Raw genomic sequence first — 25,911 nt, 5'->3', positions numbered from 1 at the left:
GAGATAAATTCTTATCTGTCTACACTGTGACTGCATGATTAACTTTGGACACCAATAGTATTAAATCAGAGGAAAACTATATCTGTGCAGTGTTGAAGTATGCAAGAAAGAAATATCAATCAAAAGGAATGTGGGTAAGTTTTCTTAAAGATGAAGGTCAGCAGAAGCAGCATCGAGCATCATCTTCTCCTGAATCAAAGAAGAGGAGCATAGCTCTCAGGTCGCTGTTTTTCTGAAAACTGGAGCTGATTAACACTGCCTGTCTGAACGAACTCTACTCATTCACTCTGAACAACTTCCCAGCTGGCCTTTTATAATCGGGATCAGGGTCTTTACCTCTGTATGCCCTCCCACAAGCTATGCTCTTAACGCTGATCGTCAGCATCATCTCCTCCTTGATCTTTTCCTCACTCTGTGCCGTCTCTGTATTGATCTCCAATAAAGAAAAACTTTCTCCAAAACTTGTTGGACCTACTGCAGCGATCTGAGATTTAATGGGATGGCAATCTAAGTAATTTCTGCCAACACTTACATCATGTATGCACTAGACAGGTGAACGCCTGCTTGCCCAAAGATCAGCTGTCAATTGGAAATTGAGTCCTTGAGTGGCGTCATGTTTTTATTTGTGGCTTCAGCAAATCTATGTGAGTGATTCCTTTGAAAGTGACCAGTATAATCACTAACATGCTCACTGTCAAACTTTGAGGGACATATTGACACAGCATGTCAGTCTTTGCTTTTATAAGTGAAATTCCTTCTTTGCTTCAAGTTTCCCTTCAGCCAGTCACTGCTATTATTGGCTGTCTTGGGGTAGACATAACTGACAGACCTGAACTGATTATAACTCATGTACATCCCAGAAAATGGTACCTGCTGCACATATTTTAAATAAATCTAATGCCAGTCACCCAGCAGCCTAGGGAGGGTTCAGGTCAGCTTATGCAGCTCCAGCTGTAATATTTATCAAAAGGTTTGTAGTCAAACTGTCACAAACAGTTTAGCTCAGAGCTCTGGGAAATGCTCATGTAAACTCCACTGACCTTTCATAATCATGAATGCAATCAGTGTTGACAAATGTGATAGTCAACTTGCTATACAGCCAGTGACCACGGTGACCCCTTTGGATACACATAGACAACTGCACTCTGTGTTGACCATGCTCACAATCTTAGTTGTTTTATTTATTGCATCCCCCCCAAAAAATTTTTTTGTGTTTTTGTACAAATCTAGTTTTTATTTTCGATAATTCCATAGTTCTATCAGAAAAGCAGTTAATTCTTTGAAGATTCTAAGATTTACAATCAGCATTGGTACTGCAGCCAGCTGCTGTGCACTGGGCTTCACCTTTGCTTATTCAAGTCTGTTAATCGGACACCTTAAGTTGTTTGTACTATTGTTGCCTTTTGGAAAAATGTTCAGTGTAAATATCTGACAGATAATTTGGCAACCCCTCCAAACAGTGTTTAGCTCCAGTTTTGTTAAGAATTTCTCATATTTTATTTGTTACTTTATTTGTTACTTTTTCCCGACTAGTGTAACAACCCTTATTGTATTATAGCACCACTGGGGGGTTGCCCTACTATTGTAGTAGTTGTGGGAGTCTCCTAGTGGGTGTGTGAGTCTAACGGCAGCCATTCAATGCTGCTCGTGTTCTGTTCTCAGGAGAAACCTTACCGTTGTAACGGGCTGGCGCCGGCGACTACCGATCTCCGCGCATGTAAGTACCGACTGAGTAGAGCCGTGGAGACCTGGCTTATATGGCTGACAACGAATGAAGGTCTGTTGTTTGATTTAACTGACTGGCTTCAAGTTATCCGGCCAGCCTCCCTCCACACCACATGCCCACTGGACCTGCTAGCCACTCCTTCCTCGCCAGACTGCTGTTACACTAGCAGGTATCCTTGTCAGTGCTTTGCACTTGCTAACTAAGCTAGCTAGTTGTAGCTGGTAACTTGGCACCAGATGTGGCAAAAGTACAGACATTCTGTACTTAAGTAGAAGTACAGATACCTGTGTTAAAAATAGTCCAGTAAAAGTTGACGACTTCTTTACTGAGGTAAGAGTGAAAAAGTATGGGCTCCGCAATGTACTCAAAGTAAGAAAGCAAAAGTAGCTCTTTGAGGACAATTCTAACCATTTTTGTACAAAGGTAACAGAACCTTGTAGAATATTAATATAATAATAAAATAATGTTTGTAAATGAGAATATAAATGTTATTCAAATCTAAATTCTGATTCTAATTAATGTACTTAGCTTTAATTTGTTATATAGGACATCTGCAGTGAAAGATAATTTAAAAAATAACTATTGTCTGTTGTCTACATGGTACTTTGCCTCCACAACTAAACAGTAAAATGAGAACAGGCAGGGGTTACAGTGGGATTCAGGAGGTGGGTGACCCCTAAGATTTGCATAATGGCTCCACGTGGGGGAAAAAAAAAATCATTTCTAACATGAGCTTCAGTAGGTTTTCTTAGTGTATATGTTGTGATCAGCTGACCTTAACACTACTGAATTCAGCCAGATGTATGCAGATGTTTCACAGCTATCTTGGCTGATTTCCATCCCCTACACTGACACCACGCTGTTTATACTGTCTTTATACTGGACAGTATGCAGTTGGTATGAAGCTGGAATTCAGTGAGTTAATCTAAGCATCATCAGCTCTAACCTAGCACTGCGCAGCAGTCCAACACAGAGCTTTACTCTGAATTCACCACATTAATGCAAACTAACCTGTTTATCCTGCACACAACTCCCCAGTATTTTCATGCAACATGTGTTAGTATCACTTCATTTGTTTTGCAGCATGTTTTACAACACATCATAAACAAATCCAACATATGATTAAAATGATCATATGCAGAGTGGTATATTTGTACTTTGTTACTTCCTTCTGCTTTGCACTGCATAATCATACCAGTGACTAAAATATGGTGACATCTGGCTGCATTAATCTTTTACATCCTGCAGCCTAAGGTCACAGTTAAAAATGCAAATAACTCTCTAGAGATTTTAAAGTTTCCTGTTCTGTTAATTGATTGTGGTTTCTTGTAAAGGCCTCAGTGCATTTCAAAAGAACATTGCGTGCGTGTTCTACAGTTTGTCTAGAAAGATTGAACGTCATTGACTCTGAATGACTGAAAGGCTGTCTCTACTTCCCTCCTTGAAATCTGTGGCTTGCCGTGTATTTGTTTGTGTGTCAGACACTTTAAGAAAGTCACTTTTATGATGTGCTCGGCTGTCGGCAAAGGTTGCAGCTTGAAGAATGAAAAACCAAAGCTATTCAGTTTGGCCCTTTGGATGTCTGACCAATTGCTATATAAAGTGGGCATGCTTGTCAGATTGTCTGCTTCAGGAAGGATGATTCAGACGATGTTGAAGCACTTCATAGGCCCTATACTGACATCTTAGCAATCTCTTGTTTCTTTGTGGTGTCAGAAAAGCACCTCTTGTTCAGACTGAAACACACTTGTTACTGTAAATGACCCATATCATGAATAAGATCTTCCCTCAATCATTCACTGTTCCCAGACATTCTTTTATATGATTTGTATTAGAGTTTAACGAGAGATTTTGAACATCTTTCACACCCACGCTTACATATACTAGCCTTACTTACAGTCCACATTATATCCGCTGTCTTTATTGGGCCCAGCTACTATTTTCCTGTCACTCCACAGATGTTGTATAGGGTTAGAGCTTTGGCTGGGCCGCTCACCCCAAACACAAACACAAACACCTTTTTGGCTCCATTCTCAGCAGATCATAACCTCCCTGTATTTTACTAATTTCACCATTCACCTGATCAGGCTCATGTTTCTGGGTGCCTGGGCTTTGCCTGACATGGTGCTTGAAGTTCTGCACACACGGTTACATTTTGGTCTCATCAGACTACAAAACATTAAAGGCAAACTCTCAGCACTGTTCGTAGTCAACCAGAAATACTGGGCTGAGAAGAAGACACTGGACACAGACACAAGTTTAGGAGATTTATTAACAAAGGCAGAATGAAAGAAGCAGTAGAGGATGGATATTCTTTCACTCCATTCAATGAAAAATAGAGCAGTGGGCAAGCACAGGGAAGGATCCTTTCAAGTGATGCTGACAGGATGATGGTGGATATATAGAAGAGGATCATAAGGAGAAAAAGCAAGGGTCCGTAAGTCTGATGATGAGCTGCTATTACCATGAAGTGCTTCTAATAATGTGGGTAATTGCGACACAGGTGCCGATAAACAAAACTGATAAAGATAATTAAACATAAACATAATGAGCACGTATTGGAACATGGGTAAATGAGACACTGTTTTATTAGACATTTATTGTTGTTTCTTTATGGCTGGAGTCTGAGTCACATTGTCAGAGGAGTAATACAGCACTGTTGACTGGTGATCTATGAATTAGCAAATATATTGCATGACTTCAGTCAAATGGACTCTGTTGGTTTCTTTTGAAACTTTAAATATTATGTGATTATCTGACTAAGTTTAAGTCTTGCCAGACAGAAGAAGGGACTTGGATGTGAGATGAAATGTTTCTCACTGAAAACAATCTGTTCAGATGAACAGAATCAAGTTGTTGGGATTTCCTTAGCTGGATGATTGAGCATGAAACAAGACAACTGCTGATGTTTGTTGAGCTGATAGAAATGTTGCATTTGGAATTACATTTAAAAACCGTTACTCCCTTTATGCTTGCTCCAGCCAGAAATCAGCAGGAAGACACAATCTCACTGAGTGAAAGGGACAAGAGAGGAAAAAATAGGAATATAGTGCTGGGAAGCATTGTATTCATACAATTCACATTTTGTGAATTTCTCCACGATGCAATCAGATTTTTCATTGGGTTGTGGAACATTTTATAAACAGGACTTTACCCCGAGGAATGAGGTCATTTGGTAGAATCCAACTGAATGACAATTAAACAAATAGGTTTTTGAGAGTTTATAAGAAAATGAAAGAATATTTCCACATTGTTTCTACTGCTAGTTGACTTCTTTCACCTCCAAAGTTCTGAATGTATGAATTTGACATCTGCTGTTAGTAAGAAGTGTCTTCCCCATTTATGTTTTTGCAGCGGGACCAGATTTGACATTAATAATCATACTGTAGCTGCACACACTGTATTTCCCTCGTTTTAAAATTCATCAAAGCACTTTGAATTGTAAAGTTAAAGTGAAAAAGCCAATAAAACCACAGAGCTTGACATAAGAGGTGCTTCTGCTGGGTAGCTAATTTATATAATTGGTTCGTGTGCATTTTCCACATCAGTAGAGCACTGTATAATCCTTGGAATTACAATGTAAATGAACAAAAGAATCACCCCAAGATGAGACCTAAGGACTTTAAATGACAGCAGTAGGGGATGCTTCATTTTAGGCACATTTAAGTTCTGTTGCATTAGTCACAGTGGAAACCGTTAGCAGGCCTGATGCATTTCCATGAAGTCACTGAAAGCTTTTGATTAATGTAATTGGCTTGGCTTCACTCATTGCACTTTTATGAATGTATAATCGTATCAAGGGGAGAGCTGCTGGTTGCTCTAATCCTTCACCAGCTTTTATCAAAAACAATTTAATGTATATAGTTTTTTTTTTATAATGAGGTATTTAATGTGTTTTGTTTTATGTAAAAACAGATTGTCAGCAGGTACGCTACAATTAACAGACAGAACTCTCACCAAAAGCCAGGAGCTGAATTGAAACTGTGAGTCCGTTTATTTTCATGATGAGAGTTACATGAGAATACTTCACTATCCTGACAACACAATTATGGCTAATAAGCCTAGTTTAGCATAAATTCAAAAGAGTACGAGCTGGCCTAGCCCTGTCTAGTCAAAGGAGACCTCAGGAAGTCATATGCTTACAGTGTCCAAAGTTTTTTTTCCCCAATAGCTACATTATTATTGTACACCTGTTACTTTGTATTTTTTCACACACTTAGAAGGTTTTAACTTCTGAAATCTAACATATATATTTAAATAGAGATTGAGAGTGGACTTTGTGTTGTATCTGAGATCATCTTTACTCTGAGAAGCTTCGTTTGGTATCAAACTTCACAGAGGATTGCATTTTTCTGAAGATTACGCAAATTATACAGTTCTTCATTTAATGACAGACTGATAATGGATTAATCTGCTCTTTGTAGTCTTGCTGCAGGGCAAAAACCGGGGGACATTCAGTTAAAATCAACAGGCAAAACTGAAATAAAAGGCATTGACTAAGGGCTGAAAGGCAAAAGAAAGATTTGTTTGCTTTTTCTTAGGAAGTACATTTGAGATGATATGGCAGGTGAGGGCAAAAGCTTGAAGGAACCTGGTGGCTCGCAAAACCGTGCAGAGTGGGGATGAAGAGAGTGTACATGGATGGCGGATTGTCAGGGAGGGAGGCTAGCAGAGAAGCAGGCAGACAAGGAACAAGGGAAACCACAACTTAGTCAAAGAGAAAGAGACGTGGACAGCGGGGCACAGAACACAGAGCGAAAAGAAGAAAAATAAGAGAAACCTGTCAGACACACAGAGAGTGGATTTTCTGCAGCGGTAAATGTGCTGTTTCGTTTTAGTTATTTTTAGTGGGAATGATTTGGATCTGCACCAAATATGAATGGGTGCTCAACCTCCGACAAAGCGCGGCCTTGTAGTTTTTGATTAATTTTGCCTTTGAACAAAAATTGGGAGCGAAAACATACCCCTGCACCTAAGCAGTGACACAAACTGGACTCATGACACATATTTGTACTGTGGGTGGTTTTCATGGCTTTTTAAGATTGTTGGCTTGAATTAAGGAAGGTTGGTTAAAGTTTGAGAATGTTATGTTATCAGCATTTCTATATCTATTGAATGGAAGGAGGAAAACTGAAGTAAAAGCAAAAAATAATTTCATGATTTCACACCAGGCAAAATTTTACACCTTAAAAAATGCTTTTTTTTGTTTATTAACATTTTTTAAAGTTAGTTTAACCCTCAGAAACAGGATTTACTGTTTCCTGTCGCTAAAAAATAATGAATCTGTATGTGCATGTGAATCATCATTGTTGACCTGTAATATGTACCAGTCACAAAAGTCATACTTGCAAAGCTTGTGTCTGGGCAAACATTTGCACAGAGTCGATTGTTTTCAGTGTGCCATTTTTTCTGACATCAGCCTCTGAGCTTGCAGACGATACACAGTGGAGCACATTTTCAGTCCTCATTTAAAACCCCATGAAAACCTGGCTGCCGCAGACCCTGGACATTTTGTGTGACCTTGGGTGACAGAGGTGCACAGACCTTTTTACATTCAGAATTCATCTTTGAAATTTTTCCATTTGCTGCAAATCATTATTATTATTTTATTGTCCCCTGGTTTATATCTGCACTATTTTTCACTGCAAATGAGCCTGTAAAATTCACAGTGCTGTAATCTGGGGACCCTGAATTCCAGACAACTCAGGCTCTGTGCTGAATGCAGACTTTACATCATGGCCCTCAGTGCTCCCCCTTCCCTCTTTCCATGTCACTAACCATCTTGAATATTTTTCCCCTGTATGCAAATTAGTGTGTGCCAGTCCACTTCTCTTTCAGTTGCCATTTCTGTGCTTCTTCATGATCCTGAAAATAGGTTTCTTGGACTAAAATACAGCCTAAAAACTTAATGAGTCACTGGCAGCCTTGTGGTTGTCAAACTTCCACAGGAAATACTGGAATTTCATAATTAGTGACCTTATATACATCTCTCCTAAGTCCTAAACCAAAAGGTTATGAGGATTAATTAAAATGTTCCCTGTTGGATAAGTTGGAGTGATATTTAGCATGCAGACTCATTTTTATTTGACTGAGTTTAAGAAATCATAAAAATATTTAAATATTCATACCCTATACAGGAAGGAAGTACACCCTCTATAAATGTTGTTTACATATCAGGACATAATAAAAATAGTTTTTCTAGTTTTTAGCAGGTCTTAAAATTTTGTAAATATGATCTCTAATGAACAGTAATATGAGATTTTACACCATGTCATCATTTATTCAACAGAAATTAAGCCAAAATGCAGAAGCAGTGTGTGGAAAACCTAAACACACCATTACTGCTTCCATAGGACTTAAGAGGAAAAGCAGTAGCCATATGCTGCTAGTCAAATGCAGTTAACTACATATGATTATTGGCAAGTGTGACCACCTTGCAATTCTCCCCAGGAGCGGGTGTCCCAGCAATTCACCACAAGGTCAGACCATATAATGCTCAGAGAAACCAAATGGAAATTAAGAGCAAAAACTCAGCTAGCCACTTAACTCAAAAGAAATGATGTCATATGAGTTAAAGTTTAGTTAATTTAATTAACAAATTTCAGCAAAATTGAAAAAAATGAAGCACGTGTAGTCCAAACACAGAAAAGGTCAACGTCAAGTTATTTATCTTTATTTCACGTGTTTATTTTGAATGCTTGTCAAAAAAGATTAAGATAAGTGGCTGCTGGTGCAATCATCACAAATGCAGGATCACACATGATGCATTAAATTGCGCTATGCCAAAAAATTGATATACTGTATGAAGTCATTGAGAGTAATGCAAGATTAGTTGCTTATACAGTTAATACTGCACGTTCTTTTTATAAGCCGATTACGTTACGCAGCAGATTGAAGAAATTTGTTCTCTGTTCAGGAAATGATTCTGTCATGTTGAAGGTGGAGTGCATTACCAGGCTGATATGCAGTAAAAATGCCAATATCAACCTAAAAAATCACCAAAATTGTATGTAAATGATCATAACCCTCTAGGGTGGGACAGTGTGCAGGTGTCCTGGCTAGAATGCGATTATGTCCTCAGCAGGATGTTCTGCAATGCAGCTGACAGTGAAGTGAAATGATATTCCTTCAGTTTATCTCTGCAGAGACACCTCCAACACTCAGCGCTCTACCACTTATTTTAGCTCCCACACACACCAGGCAGAGAAAACATGCAGTCACTCAAGGGCATTAGCTCACTTGGAGTTAATGCACAGCCATAAATACAAGTATTATGCCTGGGAAAAGCCCTTGAGATTCATCATCTGATTTTCAAGTTGGTCCGAGCAAATGTTCATGCACAAAATGGAAATAGATGCACACGCCACATTTGTAATTTAGACTTGTGAGGACACGCTGTCATTCAGCCACCCTCGGTTAATTAATGTATTCCAAGTCTGCGCAAATGTTTTGCTTCATCACAGCATGTCAGAAACAAAATGTGAGACGTTCCAGACACTTCCTTAGTTGCACAAGTAACTAGCTCAAGTCAGCCCAGTTGGTAAAATACACAGACCATTACAAACCTGCTATCTCCCCAGTTAGCAAAGAGCAGCATTCAGCCAACAGTGTGTACCTGTAACTTTTAATGCCAACGTGGAACATGGCAGTTGTTGGCTTGAAGGCTTTTTCCAGTCTGGAAGAATTATTTTGTGTAAAGTAAGTCCACTCCATAACACAACTGTAGTCCCAACAATGCTAACACATGGTTTTCTTTCAGGCAAACTGATTTAAACTAATTACAAGACTCATTAATCACCATGGAAACTTATCATATACTGTGTGTCATGGTCCTTTTGACCCAGCTGTTTGAGTTTCCTGTGTTTTAAAGATATTTTGTGTTATGGTTCATTAGTAGTTTAAAGTTAGTCGGTTTTGAGTTTCTTCTATTCTCTGTTTAGTTCTTTGTTTATTAGGTTCCCTTATGTCTCTGTCCTCTGCGTCCCTCTCTGTGTGTCTATGAACATGATGAGGGGAATATGGGAACAGAAGAGGGAAAACAAGACACAAGGATGCACGTCCTTGTGTCTTGTTTTCCCTCATCACGTTCCCCTCATCATGTTCATCCATGTTTACCGAGCCCGTCACGTTCCCTCGTGTTCCCTTGCTCCCTCTCTCCACTCCTGTGTCGAGCTCATGTGTCAGTCTTGCATTCCATTGTTTCCTGTTTTATTTTGACAGTCTTGCGTCCCATGTTCAGTGTTTCCACTTTGCTTCCTCCTGTCTTGTCATTATGTTCATTCATCCCAGCTGTGTTTCCTTTTTCCTCGTCACCCTCACGTGTATTTATGTGTTTAGCTGTCATTCTGTCATGTCTCCAGGTTTCCTCGTATCCAGCCCAGGTTTTCATGTTTAAGGTTGTCTTGTTTATTTTCTAGTTTTCCCAGTTTAGGTTAAGTTGAGTGTCGAATTGTTTTGCCTCACCCTTTGTTTTGTATTCTTTATCAGCCACAATAAACGGCTTGCCTTCTGTTCCACCTCACTCACACCTCAGCGTCTGCTTTGGGTCCTCCTCCTCTCGCCGATCATGACATTGTGTCAACATTTCAAGCTCATAAATATTCATTTTAGGACGTCATAAAGGAGTACCCCTGTTATTTTAACATTTTATGAATCTAACCAAACTCAGTACTGGCAGAAAAATCTACTCTGTCATATAAAGTATGATAAATATATTAACATTAAACAAGTTGTACTGGGCCCAGTTCACTAGATTGAGATGCTGCTATCTAAAACTACATGCATGAAAAAAGTCTTGAACCGCCCCTTATTTGTTCATATTTTGTTCTTGTAACATAGATTTTGTCTTGAGCAATAGTTTTGGTCTTTCACCTGACCACTTTGAGAGGAATGTGGTTGTTTTGTTCGTTAAGCCATTTAACACTGAGCTATGAATTATTCAAACATAAAAACGGTACACACTAAGTCAAAGGATGAACCAGTGTTGTGTCTGTGCATAACTTAGCAAAGAATACATTTTAAATTGTGTCTTTAAGCATCTTTTTATCTTAAGTGAACAGAAAAAAAGGCAGCTAACATACAAAGAAGAGCTTTGAATGTCTTTCAAGAAGCCCAGAGAACTAATAACACTGATTAAAGACTTTACTGGAACGCTTCCTAAGAGATTTCAGGCTGTCTTGAAGAACAAAGGTGGTCATACCAAATATTAAATGTCAAGCTCCCGACACACACACACACACACACACACACACACACACACACACACACACACACACACACACGTCACCAACTGTAAAAGAGGAATGGTTAAAGAGACTCAGGATTTAATGAGCTGTTGGCTGAAGGTGCCACCAGGAACCGATGGAGACCCCGAAGTGTGATAATCACCCTGAGCAAGAGCGCTTAACCTCACACAGCTAAACTGCCATCTCAATTACATTTCTGGGGAGCTCTATTTCCTCCTAGACGGGCAGCAGGGTGATGAGTTGTGTCACATCCAATAAGACAGCAGGAGCTTAAATAAATAAATTGCAGAGATATGTTCATTGGAAGCATATTTGTTGTATGTCAAAAAGAGAAGTAAATGAGAAAACAAATATTTTTGCACTGTATGTTTCAAATACATATGATTTAAAGGTATAATTCAGCAATATGCATAATTTAGATTGAAACCAATTTTGCTTGTTACAATATTTTCAGCATAATTTTACAGGAAGAAAATGTTTTCACAGTAGAAATATGTGAAATATGTGATTTATGGATGACAATGAAAATTATGTATTGTTTCTTTATTTACAACAATTAAATGGGTTTTTTTTGCAAATTTTTGCAAATGTTTTTACATTGTTTCACAGTTACCAGGCCTGGGTCTGGGGGGACTTGGTCATGGAGGAGGGGGTTTCCCCTCACTACCACTGGATGCCGCTGCCCCTCCCTGGGATGCGGGTACTTGCTGGTTTCAGGGTGCGTGGCTGGATGTTCTTTTTAATAAGGCTAGAAACCATTATTGCATAAGAGTGGACTTAAAGGAAGTCACAAGCTCCAGAAATGACCTTTATTTCTTCTTTTATATGATACCTGTAAGAGCTGAGAACAACTCATACAACTTCATCTTTCATCCCCAAACTCCTGGCAATCATGGGTTGAAAAGACACCAAAAAATAGCTTCTGTAACCACCTTACCTGTTCTTATTGTGTTCCGTACATAAAGGTTTCGGTAAGTTGCTTTACAGTTGCGTGTGTCTAAGACAGATTTTTAGTTGAAGGTTGTGACTGATTGTCTCTGGACATTGTTGTTGGGCAAACTTATTGTCCTGTAGTTTACCTCACCGATCTTTCTGCTGGGTTTGTTTGCTGTCAGAGGGACAGAAGTATTCCTGAATGTCCTGAAGTATTTTGTGTTGAGCCTTCCTGCCCTTATCTTCTGCTGGATCTTAGATTGTTTTCAACTTTAGGCTTCTCCCATTGACAGATGGTCTGGGATCAGTGCAGTTACCGTCGTGTGAAAAAGAAAGTTTTCACGGGACTCTGTGCAATGCTGTGAGTCAGTGAGTTGACCATGAACTCCTCTATTCTGGAGTCAAATATGAAACCATCTGTCTGAATGGCAGAAAAAGAAAATAAACAAGGTGTAGCATTGACTGAAAACTGATTAAAATGCTGCTAAAGGTGGTTTTACAAGCTATTAATAGAGTCTACGCAGTTTGTTAGTGCATCAAGTTTTGTGAAACTTTCTGTTGGTAGTTTTTGAAAGATGATGATTACAATCTCTAAAAAAAAAGTATCTGTAGTTCTGCTGCAGCGACTTTTATTCTTCGGTTCTAGGGTTGCCACGCTGGATTGACTTTGATCTGTTCCTTTTTTCAACCTCCATTCAGTTTGACAGTGTTATCAGATTCCAGTGTTAAATCAGTGCACTGCTCTGTAAATGTATTATTGTCAGTGGCAACTTCCTGCTGTGCTGAGCTTGGTGTTCCCTTGTGGCTGTGACAGATGCCAAGAAAATTGGGCATACTGTAGTGAACATTTATATAATTATTTGGCTGACTAAAATAACTTTGGCATGCTTTTACAGTGCAACTAGCTTTGCATATCTATGACTCATTGTGATAAAGTTCTTTTTATGCCCAGGTGACTGATTTAATTTGTTATTGTTTCCTTTTTCTTTTCTTTTTTTTATTTAAAAAATTAAATGTTAAAAAATGTAAAAGTAGAATTTACCATCTGTATTCATCCAGCAGCACTTCGTGAGATAAATTTATATTACAATCTAATTCAAATATTGCTTAAAACCAGGAGTGATGTTTGTCTTTAACATCGCATGGAGTTTCTGGTTATACTGACAGACTGTAGATGTTTCCTCGTTGAATTTCCCTTCATTGGTTTGGAAAATGACAGGAAGCAGACGCAGTGCAGAACTGAGCTTCTTAAAGGCTGGCAGAAGATGTGATAATTATGACCTTTTTTAAAAAATCAGACACTGGCTGTGTTTCTCTACCAGGCCACAGGCAGCGCTCAGAGACGACTATTTCTGTATATCTGTGTGACCATCACTTCAATCCATAAAAACCTGCAATAAACATCGATCACTGTTGCTTAAAGAGCTGCAGGCTTTCACAGGAGACATTACATATCCCAAATGCTCTAAACTCAGTGGGTGTAGGTGCTATACCTATATATAGTATTCTATACAAACTAATTTCAACAAGTTACCACATAATAATTCAGAAGGTTATATGACCGTTAGGGATGTTGCAAATCTCATTTTCATGCTACCAACTATGTAAACTATATGTATTGTTGTGAGCAAAGTTTCTACACATGTAGAAAACACATTTTAGCATAGCTCTGAATGCTTGTGACTCTGCTTTACTTGTTCTACATGCTTGCCTAAGTATTGTCAGCTTTGTAATAGCCTGTCTATCTCCTCCATACTTGTAGGAATCCTGCAGGAAAGCCTGAAGAATACCTTTCTCCAAGTGTGCCTGACCCACTCTCACCCCACATGTCATCACTACTCACCTGCCCTAAAGCTTTCAGCATTGGAGCTCTGCCCTGATAGATTACTTACCTAAGGAAGCTCATTTGAACTTTGCTCCCACATTAATCATTCTTGAGAAAAAGAGAAATAGCTCTGTTTCCTGTTTAGTAACCTACCTAAAGACACTTACCTGAAGACTGCTGCTGTCTGTGAACTTTAGGGATTTGCCTAAAAACACTAATCAAAGTTGTTAACTGGTTAACTTGTGACAGTATCCTGCATTTGGGTCCTTCAGTGAAGCCTTGGCAGAATGCAGAGACTTTGAAAAGATCAATACAAACCTCATGCCTTCATGGTTAATGTAGCTTGTTAGCTTAGTTACTGTGTCAGTGCAGTCCATTTACGACACTAACAGCCATCTAATACTACGCTATATGCACTGTGTGTTTGACTCTGTTGTAAGTGTGTGCCTTGCCTGAACATTGTTAAATGAAATATCACCTGGCCTGCTTGAAAAGGTTGCATCCACTGGTACTCCGAATGCAAAACTTCTTCAGTGACAGCTGCCTTTGTGAAAAATACTGTGTTAAGAAAATAAATGCATAATTTGACAGGATGACTTCCTCAGTGAAGCCACAAAATGCATAAATTCATAGACTTGATCTCACTCTGCAAGAAGGCTTTCCAAGAGTGCATGTGTGCCTGAAAGCGAGCACATGCCTTTAAAGAGGAGTTGAGATGCTGAGAGAAACTGATGTGTACTTTAGGCTGGATTATTAAGGGTAATGTGAGCAAGTCTAGAGGGTGAGGGTTAGGGATGGGTACCGGTTTCTGGTGCCATGATTCTGACATAAACGGTAGTAACCAGACCAAAAAGCAACGCACATTTCGGTGCTTTATTTCGGTGCTTTTTTTTCCTGAGCCAATTCTAGCCAATCATTTTACGTTTCCGAGGATAGTAGGCGGGCCCAGGTACGTACGTTCTTTTAGAGCAGAGCTACAGATTAAAAATGCCCAAGGCGAAGCGGTCAAAAGTCTGGCTGTACTTCACAGCAAAAGATGCAAACTCAGCAGCCTGCAACAAGTGCTTTAAGCTAATACTGTGAGACTGTGCAAATGAGGTAACTCCTCGAATCTGATGAAACACCTGGCGACACATAGCGTTTTTTTAAAAGCCGAGAAATGCGCCGTATTTGATAGCTTGCTGCGAGACCTCATACCAAGCACATCTACTGCGGGTGTAGTGACTGTTATCGGACCCGGAGTTAGCAACATCCCCCCAAGAGAGAGTCCTGGGCCCTAGCCCTGCCAGTGTAGCAGAAATGATGACGGATGATGATGGCAGCAGCAGCCGTTCTCCTCTGCGTGAGTAGCTTCATGTTGTTCGTGTGTAATTCACGTTGAGTACGCTAACCACATTATTACATTAATGCATGTAAGGTGAACTACCAAACACCGTCGTAGTTACATGCGGCTGTCTTCTTGTTTGATGGCAGAAACATGAGAGGTTTTTGGACAAAGTTTGTGTTTTTTCCAGTGATTAAGCACTGCTTCCAGCCAAGAGTGATACCATATATGCCCTATAGCTGCAGAAAAGGCTAACATTGTTATCTTTTTACAAAAAAAACAGCTGAACATGAGAGGTTTTTAGACCAATTTTGTGTTCTCCATTCTTTAAGCACCGGTTTGAGCACCGTTTAAACACCGGCACCGTTTCAAAAGTACCGGTTTGGCACCGGTATCGGATAAAACCTAAACGATACCCATCCCTAGTGAGGGTGGACAATCGTCCAAGTGCTTGGTGTGGGAAAGAAAACTGTTCATCACAAGATAGTGATTGGGTGAAAACTGCTGTACTGTCCTTAAGTAGCTGCTGAGGGAAAAAATGGCAATCCAGTAAGTGTAGTGGTGAAGAGGAGCAGAGATAGGAGAAGATGGTAGCAGCTAGTGGAAACAGTGCTTCTTACTATTTCATTACTCCAAGGAAAACAATCACTATTGTCATGGTTCGTATTTGAGGAAGAGACAGACGACTGCAAAGTCCCAGTGAGATGCGTCAAAACAATGATTTTATTGAAACACATACATGTGGGAAGCCGAGCACGATCACCCAAAAAGCATCGGTCTTCTCAGAACAATAAATGGGGTGTGATATATATAACATATGATGAGAAGTAATATGCGTCACAGCAGATAAAAACATACATGTTCCAGTCATTCCAACCTTGAACATCTTCTAAAAAAAGAACAGTTCCTTACTCTGTTCCTCCACTAGATGTTTCCTGTTATTTTACCTATTACACTTATTTGTGGAACTGAACTGTCACGTATGCAGGTAAAACAACTTCGCAGTTTCAAGCAAAACAAGTCTAGACACTGTGTATGTGTGTTCAGACAGCCCATGTGTCTTAGCTTCAGTGCATGACCTTACTCTGAGTCATCTGTTACCAGGCAGAACTCCAATGCAGTCGGTTGCTGAACACACAGGCCTCTATTCACTTTCTAAGTTATGTGTGATGTATTGTAAGCATGTATGCAATTCTTTCATAACTCAAGGTCACTTTACTCAATAGATCAGTCGGACCTCGCGCCGCTGAAGCTTCCGACCATCAATTAATTGACCGAGCTTCAACTCTTTAATAAGCACAAAATGCAATGTGTATAACATGAATACAGTTGCACCTGCAATGAAAGATCATTATGTGATTAAGCTACCACCTGAAATACAGACTTGAAATACAGACTTTAATGTAACCTCAACAGCTTCAAAAAATGTGTCGATGAAATGATAACTAATGCAACATGAATAGTAACAGCAAAATAATTTTCTAATCTCTACACTATTCACACAGATCCCAGAACTAGCAGAAGCAGTAGAGGGTGTATACTGAGCAAACTGGTATTCAACAATAAAATAAGTACAGAAATTTTTGCCGTGCCCTCAGCATCCCTCACTTACTCTGTCTCACTCTCGCTCTCTCACTCTCTCTCCCAATTCCCTTCAGAGTGATAGTTTCTGTAACTCTGCAAACAGCTCTTATACATACAAAATTTGGACTGAGGTTGCTGTCTGCGTCTAGATCTATATATTTTATATACCCTGAGTTAATTTTGATGGGTATAATTTATGAATAATCCCATGAACAGTAGAGGTGGACGTAACTATCATGAAGACCTGATTAGTAGATTCGATGTTACTATGGTGGTTTAAAAAACTGGATGTGATAACACGGGATGGATGGGGTGGATCTGACTGTGAAGCTGCTTGCTTACTTGCTGACGATGACTCCCGGGCCTGGCAGATCCCCCATGCACTAAATAGAAATGAAGAAGTTAAAGAATTGAGAACAAGGAGGGAGGGAGGGTGGGGCATGTAAACGAGAATAAACAGCTTGCAGAACTGGGGGAACCTATATAGATGACAACCAGAAGGAGCATTTTTGGAGGCGTGGTCCTGCTCCTGAAATTCCGATAGCCATGGAGGAAAGGTCTTTATCAGTAGGAAAAGTTACAAAACCTACACTGTAAAAACGATAACTAGTAATTGTTGATTTGAGTAAAGTTTTCAAATTAAACTGACTTAGAAATAAAACTTTCCATTTACAACCTAAAATAGCTTGTCTGCCCAACAAATTTCTTCCATTGTTGTCCTAACTAAGATTTTCTAGCGAGCATAACAAAGATTATCAACTTTTGAGTAGATTTTTTGAGTCGAGTTGGGAACCGGGGGGAAACCCCGTAGGTGACTGGCACACGTCGTGGTCTGAATAAGTTTGAACTAGACCAAACGAGTCTGAGCAGACTGTGTGACAGTGGTTTGTCGATGTGTTCTGAACTGAAAACCTGCTAAGAAACTTTGAACAAACGTGGCCAAAGTTGGATGAAAATTAAAATTTTTCGACCATTACGGATTTTACCTGGTCTGAAGTTGGAGTGTATTATTTGACCATTTTTTGGACAGGTGCAGGAGCTGCCGGCCATTTGCCCTAGCAGGTAAGCTAACGACATCTGTTATTAGGATTTTCTACAAGCGCTAGGCTGCATCCTCCTGAGGACCCAGGAGGGTGGAACGAGTAAAGCACTGAAAAAAAGCCAAACAATAACATATTTAAGTCATCTAAGGGACTTATATATCATGTTTAAGCTAGCGAAGGACCGCGCGGGGGGTTGAAAATGATATGCCAGGAATTCGCTGTTCTCGCTGCTCTAGCAAGCCTTGAATCCCCAGCTAGCTATCGAAGCTGGTGGTAACAGACGTCTCCGAAAACGTAGAAGCATTTTTGCAAAAATGTGTTGTCTTAATAAACTGAGCAGATATTTGAAATTTACACAGCTACATTCTCGCCTGAAAATACCTTAAAAGTTTACTTTGTGACCCAGAAAGAGTAATAAGAGTAATATTAAAACTAAGTGGCTGCCGCCATTGTTTGAAACTAGATTCGGCTGGGCCGCGCTATGAATTCTGGCATAGGGTGGGCCACGAAGGATACACCTGACCCATCCTTCAAAGCTGTGGAAAGTATTGTATTGTTTTGAGAGCCTTTTTGTTGGTGGAGTATTGATTTGATGTACAATTCCACGGGTAGACGCGATCTGTACGGTCCGACTTTGCACATGCGCAGTAAGGATCGGGGAGTCCGATCCGTAACTTTTTTTTCTCGTTTTTTTTTTCTACATTATATTGAAATGTTTCATTATTGCAAACATTTTCTCTCAGGCGGAGAGAGGTCGTGGAGTGTCAGCCTATGGTATCTGAGGTCCAGGAGAGATGACCTGCGCTGTTTTCCTCTGAGGAGGTAAGACTGTCCTAATTTATTTATAATTTAATTATTATTCAAATTGGGCATGATTTATACTTATATTGAAGCAGTACGGTATTTGCTGGGGTAATGCATTGGCCAACTTTATTATCTTGTGCTACCACTCCAGTCAAGGCCCTTGCCAGTGTTATATTAAAATCCTTACCCTGAACATTTCTGCCAGTACAAGAGTCCCCATGCTAAATCGAAATTGTGAAACAGAAAGGCAATCTCATAATTTTGACTTAGCATGTATTTTTTTTCTTTTTGTGCTAGAAATAGGACTTCTATAGTCTGAGATTGTTAGGGAAAGAATACTAAGGCAGGTCACAGAATCTGATTGGTCACAGATTTTGGTGCAACTTAGAACATAATATGTATTTTCATATTGATACTGGGTTTTGTGGGGGGTGTTTCTATTCCTGTGCAAAAGACGTATTCATGAGAGATTTTTGAAGTAGGTAGGTTTTGCTGTTGATGACACAGTCAGGCATATAACATGGTGCAGACTGTCCAAGACAGCTACCCAGGAATTTTCTGTGCTGAATAAATGACAATATTTTGGTGAATGTATTGTTTAGATATCTGAAAATTTCATCGGATCACAAGCAAAGACCTCCTGGGGACCTTCAATGCATCCCTTGACAAAGTTGTGCCTGGCCTGCTGAAACTGTACTGGTCTAAGAAGGGAGCTCTTGGTGAGGAGATGGAAGACCTCCTGGATAAACTTGATGAACAGGTGAGTGAAGTGCTCCTTTATCTGACATTTTTAGAAGAGAGTATACTTTTCTCTTAACAGAAACTGAAAAAGATGTTGGCTTCAAACAAAACACATCAGTGGATATGTCAGTAAAAATGAATGTCATGAGTCATTGCTTTGTTCTTATTTGGCAGTATTTTATTTAATTTGTAAAACGAAAGTAAAATTGTTAACATGGTGTTGTTGTTGTTTTTTTTTGGGGGGGGGTGTACGTTTTGCGTGTTGCTGGGTCTGACCTGTGCTTTACTTTCATTACTATGTGAGTTCTGATTTTGCATTGTGTATAGTACACCATGTTACTTCACTAATTGAAATTCTTGTTTTCCACTGAATACTCTTTAGACATCCAACACTGTGTCCAACGGGCACTGAGAGGCCTGCCCATTTTCCTCAAGAGAAGATGCAACAGAGGTTTTCCTGAAGTGCTTAGTAAGTACAAAAAAGTAATGCAAGTAAAACTAATTGCTATGAGATGTTTTTAAAGGATGAGTTTATCCAAAATGGAAATGTACACTTTCTCAGTGCAGTCCAGATAATTTTATAGTGGGGATTGCAATTGTCATAACTCTCACTCCTTTTTTTCTGCTGAGCAGCAGCTGGGCATTGTTAGTGGTTGTTCCATAGCAGAAAATATTTTTGTACAAAACTCACAAGGTGGCATTAATTAAAAGAAAATAAGCTTTTTCTTCTTAAAACCTCCATGGGTCAAACGACCAGCATGGTATAGAGGTTAAAGTTAAAATCTTTAGAAATTTGTTTTGTCTTTAGTTTTTCTTAGCTTTCAATAATTCATATTTTACTTTTCTTCAGGACACTGACATTTTGGAACCAGTGTTGAACGGTGCATCAGTTGCCATCCTCACCATCCTACAAGATGACGATGCTGATACGTCTGTGCGAGAACATGCAGTTGTGTTGGAAGGGGACATTGTGCTACATAACATTCCAGATCTCTCTACTGCCCTGGCACACCTCTTTGGCCTTCTGTATGCCCTCAACATTGATTATCCAAAGCAGATGAGTTTTACCTTTGAAGCAATTCAGGCCATCTTATTTTGGCCTGGTCGGACAATATGAAGGTGAAGTGGATAAATCATTATTCGAAATGTAAATTTTAGTCAGATGAATCTGTATTGTTGAGAATATATGGTGAAAATTTGTCTTGTAGTATTTTAAAAGATTTGTTATAGTGTTAGTTTCCTCTTCATTGATGGTAACATTTCTAAGAACTTTTAACTTCCATAGTTCATCATAGTAAGCCTGTGTAAAATGTCAATGTCTGGGTGCATAGGCAATCGTTTGTAGCACTACCCTATTTAATGTGCAATAGTTATGTTCAGCTTTTACAAGACGGTCAGGGTGTGTGTGCATGAATTATTAAGTTGCTGGACACTTTTCTTTTTTGGTTCTGGACTCTAGAATTTTAACGTCTCTGCTGGGGTGCTCAAAGCACCCAAAAGAAACTGGCAACACGTTTTTGTTTGTTTGTTATTTCTTTTCTTTCTTTTTGTTTTTTTTAACAGAAATTCACCCTACTACCCATGACATTCTGAAATGTACTGTAAAGACTGTTGAACAAAATAAATCAGCTTTTAGATAACATTGAATTGTGCTTTGTTTTATTCTATATCTAATTATTATGTGTTTTTTCAAGTATAATAACAACATACATTTTCCTTTGTTTATATAGGTAAATTTTCAACTCACTGGAGTAAGAATTGTATGATTACTCAACAAGAATATCTGTGTTTGGTGAAGGCAGAAATACATGGCATTGAAACCAGAATTTCTTCGTTAGACTTCCAGGATTATCCTAATTAGGTGAACAAGAAGATCCAAGTTGGCAGAACTTGTAAATCTTAGTTGAGTCAACAACAGTTGGCAAAAGTTGAGAAAACTCAAAAATCTCTTGCATCATGTTGCCTTGAAATTTTACGTTTTCTCAACATTTTCTTTTTTACAGTGTATGAAAATTCACCTGGATTGGTTTCTTACGTACTATATAATAAGATTTAATGTTGCAGCCTCACATGCATGACAGGGAATCTCTTGGTGCTGTTATTATTAGTATTGGTAGTGCTACTGGTTGAAAGTTCAGCTGAGATTTATTATGCATGCAGTGTGCTCTTGCTGAAGGTCCAGTGCAGCACCTGACATGTTTTTATCTGACATCAACAGCACACTGAGCCTGTTGTTTCTGCTGCTTCTCATTCTTCTTCTTTGTCCTCCTCACTCTGTCTTATCTGTAAGCTGTCATAGTGCAGGTCAAGACACACACACACACACACACACACACACACACACACACACATATATATGGTTACACATTTTTCTGCTTGAAATGACCACAAATTCCCAATGACTTATTCTTTAATTATCCCTTTACATCAAAATTTACACCAAAATTTAGGCAAAAGCACAGATTTAAAACACCTACTGCACATTACACATTAAATGTAACTAAACATAAGGTAGTTAAAACTAGGCAGTAACAGATACACAGTCACCTTAGAGCAGTACTCGCACTGAAAACACATACAAAAGATAAACACTTGTTTTCTGTCTTTTTTAGTAGCGAAACCATGATGGAAACACCAACACAGTGTAAAAGTCAGACTGTCACACATGGCTGTGTCTGAAAAGTGCTATATCACTACTTACTGTACTTTTCAAATGCATGTCTCAGTTAAAAGTGCAGTTTTCAGTCACATATGACCAAAAATACCAGATCAGGTATTTTTTCCACACACACTTTGCAGTTAGCTCTATATTAATGCTAAAACGCTGACCTTCAGCTTTAAGGCAATTTGAAGATTAAAAGAAAAACCCTGGGTAGCAGTAGAAATTGTAGTTTTGTACCCTTTAGGGTGAGGGTGATTCAAATAGCTAAAAGCCAAAAGTTCTCAGTTGATTGGATGTGAATGTAATTGGCCTCAAAGTAAAACTGCGTCAGGAGTTTAAAGCAGGATGCTTTTTCGTCATGTCAGCTCATCAGAAAAAGGCCATCATCAACAATGTGTTAATCCTTCTTTGCCATGCTGTGCGGGACAGCTAGCCTCAAACCATTTTGTTTGTCAGAAAAAGTAAATGCTGGAAAAACTGGTAAAAAAAAAAAATGGTACAGTTTAACTTTTAAAATGAGGCTCTGACTTGGTGTAGATGTGGATGCGATGTGCGTGGTTGTCTGTCTCTCTCTGAACACTTAGCAGCACAAGGCTCACGCAGGCTTCAACAAAATTTTACCAACGTGGTAGCTACACAAAAGTGGTGATATAAGTTCTCAGACACAGCCTGGCTTCTCTTTTTTTACCATGGGAAAGATATGTCACCATTTATATTGTAACAGGCGCTGGTTCTGTAACACACAGAGCACATCTTTCCCCAGAGTCCCATCTCCTCCACGGACACAGTTCAACAACATATGCGGCTGTAATGCTCCGCTGTACATTTTGTGGTGCGTTAAATGACTTTACAACACAACACACACACAGTTATCACTATGCCACGGTTCAAGGTGAGTTCTCTTTACAGCTCGTACTCAAAGTGTCACATTGAAAAGGAGATTCACAAGAGACCACTGGAGAGGTTGGCATTTGTACAATATGAGAAAAACTCTAAAATTCAAAGCAGCAATAAACGTCTCAACACTGACACTGCAGAGGCGGTCACTGAAGTTTTACTCAGGTTTATATTTTATCCCGGTTGAACTTTCCAGATGTGATGATTTCTTCTTTTATTCCGGCACACCTGCCACTATGATATAATTTCCCCTGGTTGTGCAAACATTCTTACAGATAGGATTCATCATAATGAAGTGCAGTGTGATTAATATATATATGTAAATGTAAAGCTTCTTGTATGTAAAGCCCCCAAAACCACCTTGATCACCGTGGGAGATAAGTACACCAATCTGCTCCCACCTTCATGAGCAAACACACTTGAGCATACACACATGTCACTCTTTTTATTTTATTCCCCCCATTAAGTGATGAGTCTCACAACCATTTGCATTGTAAAGTATGTGTGTGTGTGTGTCTGTGTGTGTGTTTAGATAGTAGCTGTAATTAGCATGATTGGAGAGTGAGGGATGGTTAGAAACACAGGAAGAGATGGTGCTGATGAGGACATTCACCCTACCGTGTAGCCTGCCAGGCGCCTCTCCTCAGCAACAAGCAGGCATCTTTTTGTCTCCATCGCTACAGCTCTCATCAGCGGTGGCCACGTGAGAGCTCTGAGTGTGTGTTGAGAGAGACACTGTGGCGCGCTCGTTTAAGGAGCGCTCGCTGAACAAAGTTGATTACACATTCATTAAAGCCCCGGCCTCTCGTTCACCCGCTCCACTTGACCTGTCCAAGTGAGAGGCGGATCAGGGAGCGTACTCTGCATTCAGGACACACTGTGGATTATTTCTGGCTCTGTGCTTATGATTAGGGCACCGCAGTCAAATGAGATATAAATAAATAAAAGATGATGATGATGATGATAAGATGGGTTTTGAAGTGCAGGCTCACAGTGCTCACTCCTACATGCCTCTCTGGCTCAGATACCTAATGCCACATTATAATGGATACTATGGATTTCTTGCATCCTATTAGATCTGTGATTTGCCCCATAATTGTGTTTGGAAGGCTTACTTGGGATTTTAATTTAGTTTTCATTTTTAAAGCTTATTATTTACATCGTTAGTTAAACCAAGTTTGCACAACTGAATGGGATCCTCTGCCTACAACTAAGACAGTTCTCTGCACTAAAAAACAAAAGGGAAAAAAATATTGGATAGTAATTCAGTAAACAGCCAAATCAAGTGGACCTCAGACAATCCTTCAAAATGTTTGCACCACTGTCCTCCTGAGGATCTTGCAATTATAGCCTGAAACGCCTAGCACAACTGAATCTAACTTATCTTTGAAACTCCTCTGGAGAAGGCCGTCCCTGTTAGAAAATCAAATTTCAGCAGGAGCATGCGGAGATTACCTCTTCACGTTTCGGTCCCCTTGCAAGGGAGACAAAAGATTAAAAGATCATAAGGCGGTTGCAGGAAAATTAAATGAATAAATAAACAAGCACACTTCTGTTACACATAAAGGACACATTCTCTGCTCGGGACTTTTACTCTGTGTTGTTTTGCCTCTTTGGATGAAACAAAATAGCCTCACAAATCACTCTTGAAACGAACTGCCCGCAGCTCACAGACAAGTCACAGGGGGTCAGTTTGTATTAAAGGTTATGAGCAACTGTTGCTAATTGGTTTATTTTCCAATAGTGAGACTCCAGTAGGGACAGGCTAACTGTAGCCACAGGCTGTAACCGCTTTGTGCAAGTGGTGAACCTCTGTAGACTGTATATGAAAGATGTAAGTAGACTCCATGTCTGAGAGGTGAAACCTGCAGTCTATGGGATTTTGCTAACCAGTCTAAGTACCCCTTGGTTTGGCTATGTGCACTTAGCACTACATAAAAACAATATGTGATGTCTTATCATGCCCAATATTTAGCAAAATACTGATATACATATTGATATTGATGGAGTATCTATTCCACTCTAACAGCTTTAAAAATATGTTTTAGCAGGATCTAATAAACTAAACCCTCCTCATAACACTGAATGTTCCCCATTGCAGAACAAAAACCCCACAGCAGAGGCTGGTTATGGGTAATATGTCCTTGAGATGGTCCTCATTTGTAAACACAATAAGAATCTGAGTTGCGGACTTGATCACTGACTGTTTGAGCTCATTTGCTTCCAGTATTTTAGCTAAGGAACATTTTCTGTTCACTTCACTCACTCCAAATCATCCAACCAGGGCAGCACACATCAAGGGTGCAGGTCTTGTTTATAAGGTAATGAGGTTACTATCATCAAATAACATCAGCCATCATGCTCTCATTCACTCCTGGCTCAGTCTATTTGAGGTTCTGCTCCTGAAATGTAACTATGCCCTTTGAATTGACAATACATCACTGCTACCAGGATACTAAAACACATATTTGAACTATTTTGGGTAGTTAAAAAAATCGAAGGTGTTAAAAAACCAATTCGCTTTCATTAAACTTTTATGATAGCATGTGGCATTTGTGGTTATTTCAAGTGTGTTTTTTTTTTTTAAATTTGCTTTACATTTTCCATGTTCACCTCAGATGTTGGTGCTGATGAGTGTGAATATATGACGCTATTAACCTCAGTGCAGCAGTTGAATGAATAAAGATTAGGGTTAGTTGTTCACTGTCAATCTCATGTCATCAGATGTTGCCTACATTTTAGCAGTGCTGTAGTGCAGCGGTCCCCAACCACGGACCGGTTCAATGTTAGACGATATTTTCACCGGCCGGCCTTTACGGTGTCGCGGATAAATACAACAAAATAAAATGATACAACCAAGACAAACTTTGTTTTTTTGTAAATATAATAATAAACGTGAATTCACTGTGTAATTGTGTAACTTTATTAGCAGCATCCTCCTGAAATGCACCAACAACACTGAGAGTAACATCCTCCTCTCTGCCCCTTAATGCTCTCTGGTCGCTATGGTAACGTGTAAATATTTCTTTCAAATTAGACACACAATTACAACACGGGAAAAGACCCAGGAAAACAGAGTTAACGATAAAATCCCTGAAAACCATAAATTTCACACCCGAGCCTCAAC

General features: G+C 39.4%; 1 protein-coding gene and 1 long non-coding RNA gene across 2 annotated transcripts in view; one reads left to right on the top strand and one right to left on the bottom strand.

Annotated features, from left to right (window-relative positions):
• Positions 1-17,495: 17,495 nt before the first annotated feature.
• Positions 17,496-20,598, top strand: LOC109204376 (uncharacterized). Its single transcript, XR_002063884.2, has 5 exons — positions 17,496-17,699; positions 18,424-18,502; positions 19,087-19,244; positions 19,608-19,694; positions 20,076-20,598. It is a non-coding gene; the product is annotated as an uncharacterized LOC109204376 (long non-coding RNA).
• A 641-nt stretch (positions 20,599-21,239) lies between these two features.
• The window catches only part of tacr1a (tachykinin receptor 1a), a 51,237-nt gene continuing 46,565 nt past the window's right edge, over positions 21,240-25,911 (bottom strand). Inside the window, exon 6 of the mRNA XM_005472938.3 lies at positions 21,240-21,515. The gene's annotated coding sequence lies outside the window, so the exon portion shown is untranslated. The remainder of the gene's footprint in view (positions 21,516-25,911) is intronic.

The sequence above is a fragment of the Oreochromis niloticus genome, linkage group LG12 (assembly GCF_001858045.2).
Source record: "Oreochromis niloticus isolate F11D_XX linkage group LG12, O_niloticus_UMD_NMBU, whole genome shotgun sequence".
In the NCBI taxonomy this organism is placed as follows: domain Eukaryota; kingdom Metazoa; phylum Chordata; class Actinopteri; order Cichliformes; family Cichlidae; genus Oreochromis; species Oreochromis niloticus.
The sequence above is the reverse complement of the archived record's forward strand: the minus strand, read 5'-3'. Positions and strand labels throughout refer to the sequence as shown.